Here is an 8,673-nt window from a genome sequence, read left to right as displayed (position 1 = left end):
CCTGACCAGGTGTAGTGTTATTGTTGTTGTCCAGGATCCTGACCAGGTGTAGTGTTATTGTTGTTGTCCAGGATCATCCTGACCAGGTGAAGTGTTGTGGTTGTTTTGAGTCCTAGGGTGTATGGTAGTAGTACCCAGGTCTTTGTTGCTGTGGTCTGATTTGCTTGTTGAGTTGCGGTGCTTGTTCCTTCGCTCCATCACCATTGCCATGTTGCAGTCTGAAAGTGTTGTTGTTGTTTGTCGTCCCTGCTCAGCTCCAGAGCCAACAACACTCTGTAGTCTAAACGTGATGTTGTTGATTGTCGTCCTGCTCAGCTCCAGAGCCAACAACACTCTGTAGTCTAAACGTGATGTTGTTGATTGTCGTCCTGCTCAGCTCCAGAGCCAACAACACTCTGTAGTCTAAATGTGATGTTGTTGATTGTCGTCCTGCTCAGCTCCAGCCCCAGAGCCAACAACACTCTGTAGTCTAAGCGTGATGTTGTTGTTTGTTGTCCCTGCTCAGCTCCAGAGCCAACAACACTCTGTAGTCTAAACGTGATGTTGTTGATTGTCGTCCTGCTCAGCTCCAGAGCCAACAACACTCTGTAGTCTAAACGTGATGTTGTTGTTTGTCGTCCTGCTCAGCTCCAGCTCCAGAGCCAACATCACTCTGTAGTCTAAACGTGATGTTGTTGATTGTCGTCCTGCTCAGCTCCAGAGCCAACATCACTCTGTAGTCTAAACGTGATGTTGTTGATTGTCGTCCCTGCTCAGCTCCAGCTCCAGAGCCAACATCACTCTGTAGTCTAAACGTGATGTTGTTGATTGTCGTCCTGCTCAGCTCCAGCTCCAGAGCCAACATCACTCTGTAGTCTAAACGTGATGTTGTTGTTTGTCGTCCTGCTCAGCTCCAGCCCCAGAGCCAACATCACTCTGTAGTCTAAACGTGATGTTGTTGTTTGTCGTCCTGCTCAGCTCCAGCCCCAGAGCCAACATCACTCTGTAGTCTAAACGTGATGTTGTTGATTGTCGTCCTGCTCAGCTCCAGAGCCAACATCACTCTGTAGTCTAAACGTGATGTTGTTGTTTGTCGTCCTGCTCAGCTCCAGCCCCCAGAGCCAACATCACTCTGTAGTCTAAACGTGATGTTGTTGATTGTCGTCCTGCTCAGCTCCAGCCCCAGAGCCAACAACACTCTGTAGTCTAAACGTGATGTTGTTGATTGTCGTCCTGCTCAGCTCCAGCCCCAGAGCCAACATCACTCTGTAGTCTAAACGTGATGTTGTTGTTTGTCGTCCTGCTCAGCTCCAGAGCCAACAACACTCTGTAGTCTAAACGTGATGTTGTTGTTTGTCGTCCTGCTCAGCTCCAGCCCCAGAGCCAACATCACTCTGTAGTCTAAACGTGATGTTGTTGTTTGTCGTCCTGCTCAGCCCCAGCTCCAGAGCCAACATCACTCTGTAGTCTAAACGTGATGTTGTTGATTGTCGTCCTGCTCAGCTCCAGCCCCAGAGCCAACATCACTCTGTAGTCTAAACGTGATGTTGTTGATTGTCGTCCCTGCTCAGCTCCAGCCCCAGAGCCAACATCACTCTGTAGTCTAAACGTGATGTTGTTGTTTGTCGTCCTGCTCAGCTCCAGAGCCAACAACACTCTGTAGTCTAAACGTGATGTTGTTGATTGTCGTCCTGCTCAGCTCCAGCCCCAGAGCCAACATCACTCTGTAGTCTAAACGTGATGTTGTTGATTGTCGTCCCTGCTCAGCTCCAGCCCCAGAGCCAACATCACTCTGTAGTCTAAACGTGATGTTGTTGATTGTCGTCCTGCTCAGCTCCAGCCCCAGAGCCAACATCACTCTGTAGTCTAAACGTGATGTTGTTGTTTGTCGTCCTGCTCAGCTCCAGCCCCAGAGCCAACATCACTCTGTAGTCTAAACGTGATGTTGTTGATTGTCGTCCTGCTCAGCTCCAGCTCCAGAGCCAACATCACTCTGTAGTCTAAATGTGATGTTGTTGTTTGTTGTCCTGCTCAGCTCCAGCCCCAGAGCCAACATCACTCTGTAGTCTAAATGTGTTGTTGTTTGTCGTCCTGCTCAGCTCCAGAGCCAACAACACTCTGTAGTCTAAACGTGATGTTGTTGATTGTCGTCCTGCTCAGCTCCAGCCCCAGAGCCAACATCACTCTGTAGTCTAAACGTGATGTTGTTGTTTGTCGTCCTGCTCAGCCCCAGAGCCAACAACACTCTGTAGTCTAAACGTGATGTTGTTTGTCGTCCTGCTCAGCTCCAGCCCCAGAGCCAACATCACTCTGTAGTCTAAACGTGATGTTGTTGTTTGTCGTCCTGCTCAGCTCCAGAGCCAACAACACTCTGTAGTCTAAATGTGTTGTTGATTGTCGTCCTGCTCAGCTCCAGCCCCAGAGCCAACATCACTCTGTCTGGGAAGAAGAAACGCAAGCTGCTCAAACAGCTGCAACACATGCAAGCAGAGAAGGCCGCTATGGAAGGTAAGAAGTGAATAACTAGACAGTTTTAAACTGGGTTGTTGAATCACATTTCCTCTGAGTTGTCATGTGCTCTCGAGTTGTCATTCCCTCACGATGCCAGGACAGCGGAGTCAATCACCACCTTCCGGAGACACCTGAAACCCCACCTCTTCAAGGAATACCTAGGATAGGATAAGTAATCCTTCTCACCCCCCCCAATTAGTGATTTAGATGCACTCATTGTAAAGTGGCTGTTCCACTGGATGTCAGAAGGTGAATTCACCAATTTGTAAGTCGCTCTGGATAAGAGCGTCTGCTAAATGACTTAAATGTAATGTAAATGTATCCACTTCAGAAAGGATAAACTCTCCACCTGTCAATCACAATGTAGAGCAGCTGACTTTAGTCACCCCTCATAATGTAGAGCAGCTGACTTTAGTCACCCCTCACAATGTAGAGCAGCTGACTTTAGTCACCCCTCACAATGTAGAGCAGCTGACTTTAGTCACCCCTCATGTAGAGTAGCTGACTTTAGTCACCCCTCATGTAGAGCAGCTGACTTTAGTCACCCCTCATGTAGAGTAGCTGACTTTAGTCACCCCTCATAATGTAGAGTAGCTGACTTTAGTCACCCCTCACAATGTAGAGCAGCTGACTTTAGTCACCCCTCACAATGTAGAGCAGCTGACTTTAGTCACCCCTCATAATGTAGAGCAGCTGACTTTAGTCACCCCTCATAATGTAGAGCAGCTGACTTTAGTCACCCCTCATAATGTAGAGCAGCTGACTTTAGTCACCCCTCACAATGTAGAGCAGCTGACTTTAGTCACCCCTCACAATGTAGAGCAGCTGACTTTTGTCACCCCTCACAATGTAGAGTAGCTGACTTTAGTCACCCCTCACAATGTAGAGCAGCTGACTTTAGTCACCCCTCACAATGTAGAGCAGCTGACTTTAGTCACCCCTCACAATGTAGAGCAGCTGACTTTTGTCACCCCTCATAATGTAGAGCAGCTGACTTTAGTCACCCCTCACAATGTAGAGCAGCTGACTTTAGTCACACCTCATAATGTAGAGCAGCTGACTTCAGTCACCCCTCATAATGTAGAGCAGCTGACTTCAGTCACCCCTCACAATGTAGAGCAGCTGACTTTAGTCACCTCATCATCTGAACCATCTCGTTGTTCTGGCCGTTCAGTCCAGTCCATGTAGACGGCCATGCACTCATTAATCAGCATATGGAAGAGACCATGCCCGACATTGAGGCTGTTCTGGGGGCAAAGGGAGGTGTTCCTAAAGTTTGGAACCATTTTATTAGGTACACCCATCTAATACCTGGTCGGACCCCCCTTTGCCTCCAGAACAGCCTGACTTCTTCGGGCATGTATTCTACAAGTCGGGAAACGTTCAACAGGGTTGTTGGTCCATGCTGACGTGATGTCATCGCGCAGTGGCTGCTGATTGGCCGGCGGAACAGTCATGCTGCCAACAGCCCCGTTCCATCTCAACCCAGAGATAATCTATTGGGGTTTGGACGGCAACGATGTTGACAGATGCTGTGGCGTTCAAACGTTTCTCAATCGGTATCAAGGGGACCGAGGGAAACATTCCCCACAGCATTACACCACCACTACTGTTGAAACCAGACAAGACTTCTGACTCTGCCATCGGCATGACTCAACAGGAAGTGGGATTCGTGCGGAACCAGACAAGACGGAGACATGGACTCCTGACTCTGCCATCAGCATGACTCAACAGGAAGTGGGACTCAACAGGAAGTGGGATTCGTGCGGACCCAGACGGTGTTTCCACCCCCCAGTTGTCCAGTGTCGGTGATGTCCACTGGGGCCGTTGCTTCTTGTTTTTAGCTGATAGGAACCCGGTTGCCTGATGCTGTCGCCCGTCCGCGACGAGGACTGACGAGTTGTGTGTTCTGGGAGGCTGTTCTGCACAACGCTGTTGTACTGCACCTTGTCCTTTAGGGGAACGGGGTAGTGTACCTAATAAACTGGCCTGTTAGCTGGCACCATTATCCTTTTAGGTGAACAGGGTAGTGTACCTAATAAACTGGCCTGTTAGCTGGCACCATTCTTATCCTTTAGGTGAACGGGGTAGTGTACCTAATAAACTGGCCTGTTAGCTGGCACCATTCTTATCCTTTAGGTGAACGGGGTAGTGTACCTAATAAACTGGCCTGTTAGCTGGCACCATTCTTATCCTTTAGGTGAACGGGGTAGTGTACCTAATAAACTGGCCTGTTAGCTGGCACCATTCTTATCCTTTAGGTGAACGGGGTAGTGTACCTAATAAACTGGCCTGTTAGCTGGCACCATTCTTATCCTTTAGGGGAACGGGGTAGTGTACCTAATAAACTGGCCTGTTAGCTGGCACCATTCTTATCCTTTATGGGAACGGGGTAGTGTACCTAATAAACTGGCCTGTTAGCTGGCACCATTCTTATCCTTTAGGTGAACGGGGTAGTGTACCTAATAAACTGGCCTGTTAGCTGGCACCATTCTTATCCTTTATGGGAACGGGGTAGTGTACCTAATAAACTGGCCTGTTAGCTGGCACCATTCTTATCCTTTAGGTGAATGGGGTAGTGTACCTAATAAACTGGCCTGTTAGCTGGCACCATTCTTATCCTTTAGGTGAATGGGGTAGTGTACCTAATAAACTGGCCTGTGTGTATAGCCTATATATATCTCTCTCTGTGTGCAGTATCTGAGGTCTGTCTCTCTCTCTCTCTCCCTCCTTAGTTGAGGCAGCAACAAACAAGATGAAGGCGGTGGCAGCACCAAAGAAGGCAGCAGCACCAAAGGCAGCAGCACCAAAGGCAGCAGCACCAGCGGCAGTCAGACACCAGAAAGGGGGTGTGTCCCAGGGGGATGTGGACATGGCAGATATGGAATGAGAAGAAGATGAGAGACTGTTCTGTTGGCCCCATGCCAAGGCCAGACCGGGCCCCATATTCAGACCGGGCCCCATATTCAGACCGGGCCCCATATTCAGACCGGGCCCCATATTCAGACCGGGCCCCATATTCAGACCGGGCCCCATATTCAGACCGGGCCCCATATTCAGACCGGGCTCCATATTCAGACCGGGCCCCATATTCAGACCGGGCCCCATATTCAGACCGGGCTCCATATTCAGACCGGGCTCCATATTCAGACCGGGCTCCATATTCAGACCGGGCCTCATGAATATGATTACATGGACGGGGGCTGATCCTGGATCAGTTTTAGCCTTTTAGACCTAATGAATATGATTACATGGACGGGGAGGCCTGATCCTGGATCAGTTTTAGCCTTTTAGACCTAATGAATATGATTACATGGACAGGGGGGCCTGATCCTGGATCAGTTTTAGCCTTTTAGACCTAATGAATATGATTACATGGACGGGGAGCTGATCCTGGATCAGTTTTAGCCTTTTAGACCTAATGAATATGATTACATGGACAGGGAGGCCTGATCCTGGATCAGTTTTGGCCTTTTAGACCTAATGAATATGATTACATGGACGGGGAGCTGATCCTGGATCAGTTTTAGCCTTTTAGACCTAATGAATATGATTACATGGACAGGGAGGCCTGATCCTGGATCAGTTTTGGCCTTTTAGACCTAATGAATATGATTACATGGACGGGGGCTGATCCTGGATCAGTTTTAGCCTTTTAGACCTAATGAATATGATTACATGGACGGGGAGGCCTGATCCTGGATCAGTCTTAGCCTTTTAGACCTAATGAATATGATTACATGGACGGGGAGGCCTGATCCTGGATCAGTTTTGGCCTTTTAGACCTAATGAATATGATTACATGGACGGGGAGGCCTGATCCTGGATCAGTTTTAGCCTTTTAGACCTAATGAATATGATTACATGGACGGGGGCTGATCCTGGATCAGTTTTAGCCTTTTAGACCTAATGAATATGATTACATGGACAGGGGCTGATCCTGGATCAGTTTTAGCCTTTTAGACCTAATGAATATGATTACATGGACGGGGGCTGATCCTGGATCAGTTTTAGCCTTTTAGACCTAATGAATATGATTACATGGACGGGGAGGCCTGATCCTGGATCAGTTTTAGCCTTTTAGACCTAATGAATATGATTACATGGACGGGGAGGCCTGATCCTGGATCAGTTTTAGCCTTTTAGACCTAATGAATATGATTACATGGACGGGGGCTGATCCTGGATCAGTTTTAGCCTTTTAGACCTAATGAATATGATTACATGGACGGGAGGCCTGATCCTGGATCAGTTTTAGCCTTTTAGACCTAATGAATATGATTACATGGACGGGGAGGCCTGATCCTGGATCAGTTTTAGCCTTTTAGACCTAATGAATATGATTACATGGACGGGGAGCTGATCCTGGATCAGTTTTAGCCTTTTAGACCTAATGAATATGATTACATGGACGGGGAGGCCTGATCCTGGATCAGTTTTAGCCTTTTAGACCTAATGAATATGATTACATGGACGGGGAGGCCTGATCCTGGATCAGTTTTAGCCTTTTAGACCTAATGAATATGATTACATGGACGGGGAGGCCTGATCCTGGATCAGTTTTAGCCTTTTAGACCTAATGAATATGATTACATGGACGGGGAGGCCTGATCCTGGATCAGTTTTAGCCTTTTAGACCTAATGAATATGATTACATGGACGGGGAGGCCTGATCCTGGATCAGTTTTAGCCTTTTAGACCTAATGAATATGATTACATGGACGGGGAGGCCTGATCCTGGATCAGTTTTAGCCTTTTAGACCTAATGAATATGATTACATGGACGGGGAGCTGATCCTGGATCAGTTTTAGCCTTTTAGACCTAATGAATATGATTACATGGACGGGGGCTGATCCTGGATCAGTTTTAGCCTTTTAGACCTAATGAATATGATTACATGGACGGGAGGCCTGATCCTGGATCAGTTTTAGCCTTTTAGACCTAATGAATATGATTACATGGACGGGAGGCCTGATCCTGGATCAGTTTTAGCCTTTTAGACCTAATGAATATGATTACATGGACGGGGAGGCCTGATCCTGGATCAGTTTTAGCCTTTTAGACCTAATGAATATGATTACATGGACGGGGGCTGATCCTGGATCAGTTTTAGCCTTTTAGACCTAATGAATATGATTACATGGACGGGAGGCCTGATCCTGGATCAGTTTTAGCCTTTTAGACCTAATGAATATGATTACATGGACGGGGAGGCCTGATCCTGGATCAGTCTTAGCCTTTTAGACCTAATGAATATGATTACATGGACGGGAGGCCTGATCCTGGATCAGTTTTAGCCTTTTAGACCTAATGAATATGATTACATGGACGGGGAGGCCTGATCCTGGATCAGTCTTAGCCTTTTAGACCTAATGAATATGATTACATGGACGGGGGCTGATCCTGGATCAGTTTTAGCCTTTTAGACCTAATGAATATGATTACATGGACGGGGAGGCCTGATCCTGGATCAGTTTTAGCCTTTTAGACCTAATGAATATGATTACATGGACGGGGAGGCCTGATCCTGGATCAGTCTTAGCCTTTTAGACCTAATGAATATGATTACATGGACGGGGAGGCCTGATCCTGGATCAGTCTTAGCCTTTTAGACCTAATGAATATGATTACATGGACGGGGGCTGATCCTGGATCAGTTTTAGCCTTTTAGACCTAATGAATATGATTACATGGACGGGGAGGCCTGATCCTGGATCAGTCTTAGCCTTTTAGACCTAATGAATATGATTACATGGACGGGGAGGCCTGATCCTGGATCAGTCTTAGCCTTTTAGACCTAATGAATATGATTACATGGACGGGGGGGCCTGATCCTGAGCCAGAGAGCCTTGTGTTTGTGTATCTGAATGCCGTCATTGTAAATAAGAATTTGTTCTTAACTGACTTGCCTAGTTTAAATCAAATAAAAAAACAGACAGAATGGGGGAATTGTTTTTTTTCCTCCCAACTACAAAGGAAGAATGAATGTGGAATCTGATCTGGAGTCAGTGGCCTTGGTGGAAGATTTGTCTGCATCCCAAATGGCTCCCTGTTCCCTAAGGACCGTCGGACTCTTGTCAAAAGTAGTGAATTGTGTTGGGGATAGATACCATGTGGGATCGAACCCAATGACTCCAGCCTCCCGTCACGCCTGTAGGTAAACCAAGGTGACCTGTTCATAC

General features: G+C 47.4%; 1 long non-coding RNA gene across 1 annotated transcript; it reads left to right on the top strand.

Annotated features, from left to right (window-relative positions):
* The first annotated feature begins 1,098 nt into the window (after positions 1–1,098).
* On the top strand, positions 1,099–8,432 carry LOC135535669 (uncharacterized). Its single transcript, XR_010454870.1, has 2 exons — positions 1,099–2,487; positions 5,226–8,432. It is a non-coding gene; the product is annotated as an uncharacterized LOC135535669 (long non-coding RNA).
* Positions 8,433–8,673: the final 241 nt, after the last annotated feature.

The sequence above is a fragment of the Oncorhynchus masou genome, unplaced genomic scaffold (genome assembly GCF_036934945.1).
Source record: "Oncorhynchus masou masou isolate Uvic2021 unplaced genomic scaffold, UVic_Omas_1.1 unplaced_scaffold_496, whole genome shotgun sequence".
Lineage (NCBI taxonomy): Eukaryota > Metazoa > Chordata > Actinopteri > Salmoniformes > Salmonidae > Oncorhynchus > Oncorhynchus masou.
This window is presented reverse-complemented; position numbering and strand designations above follow the sequence as displayed.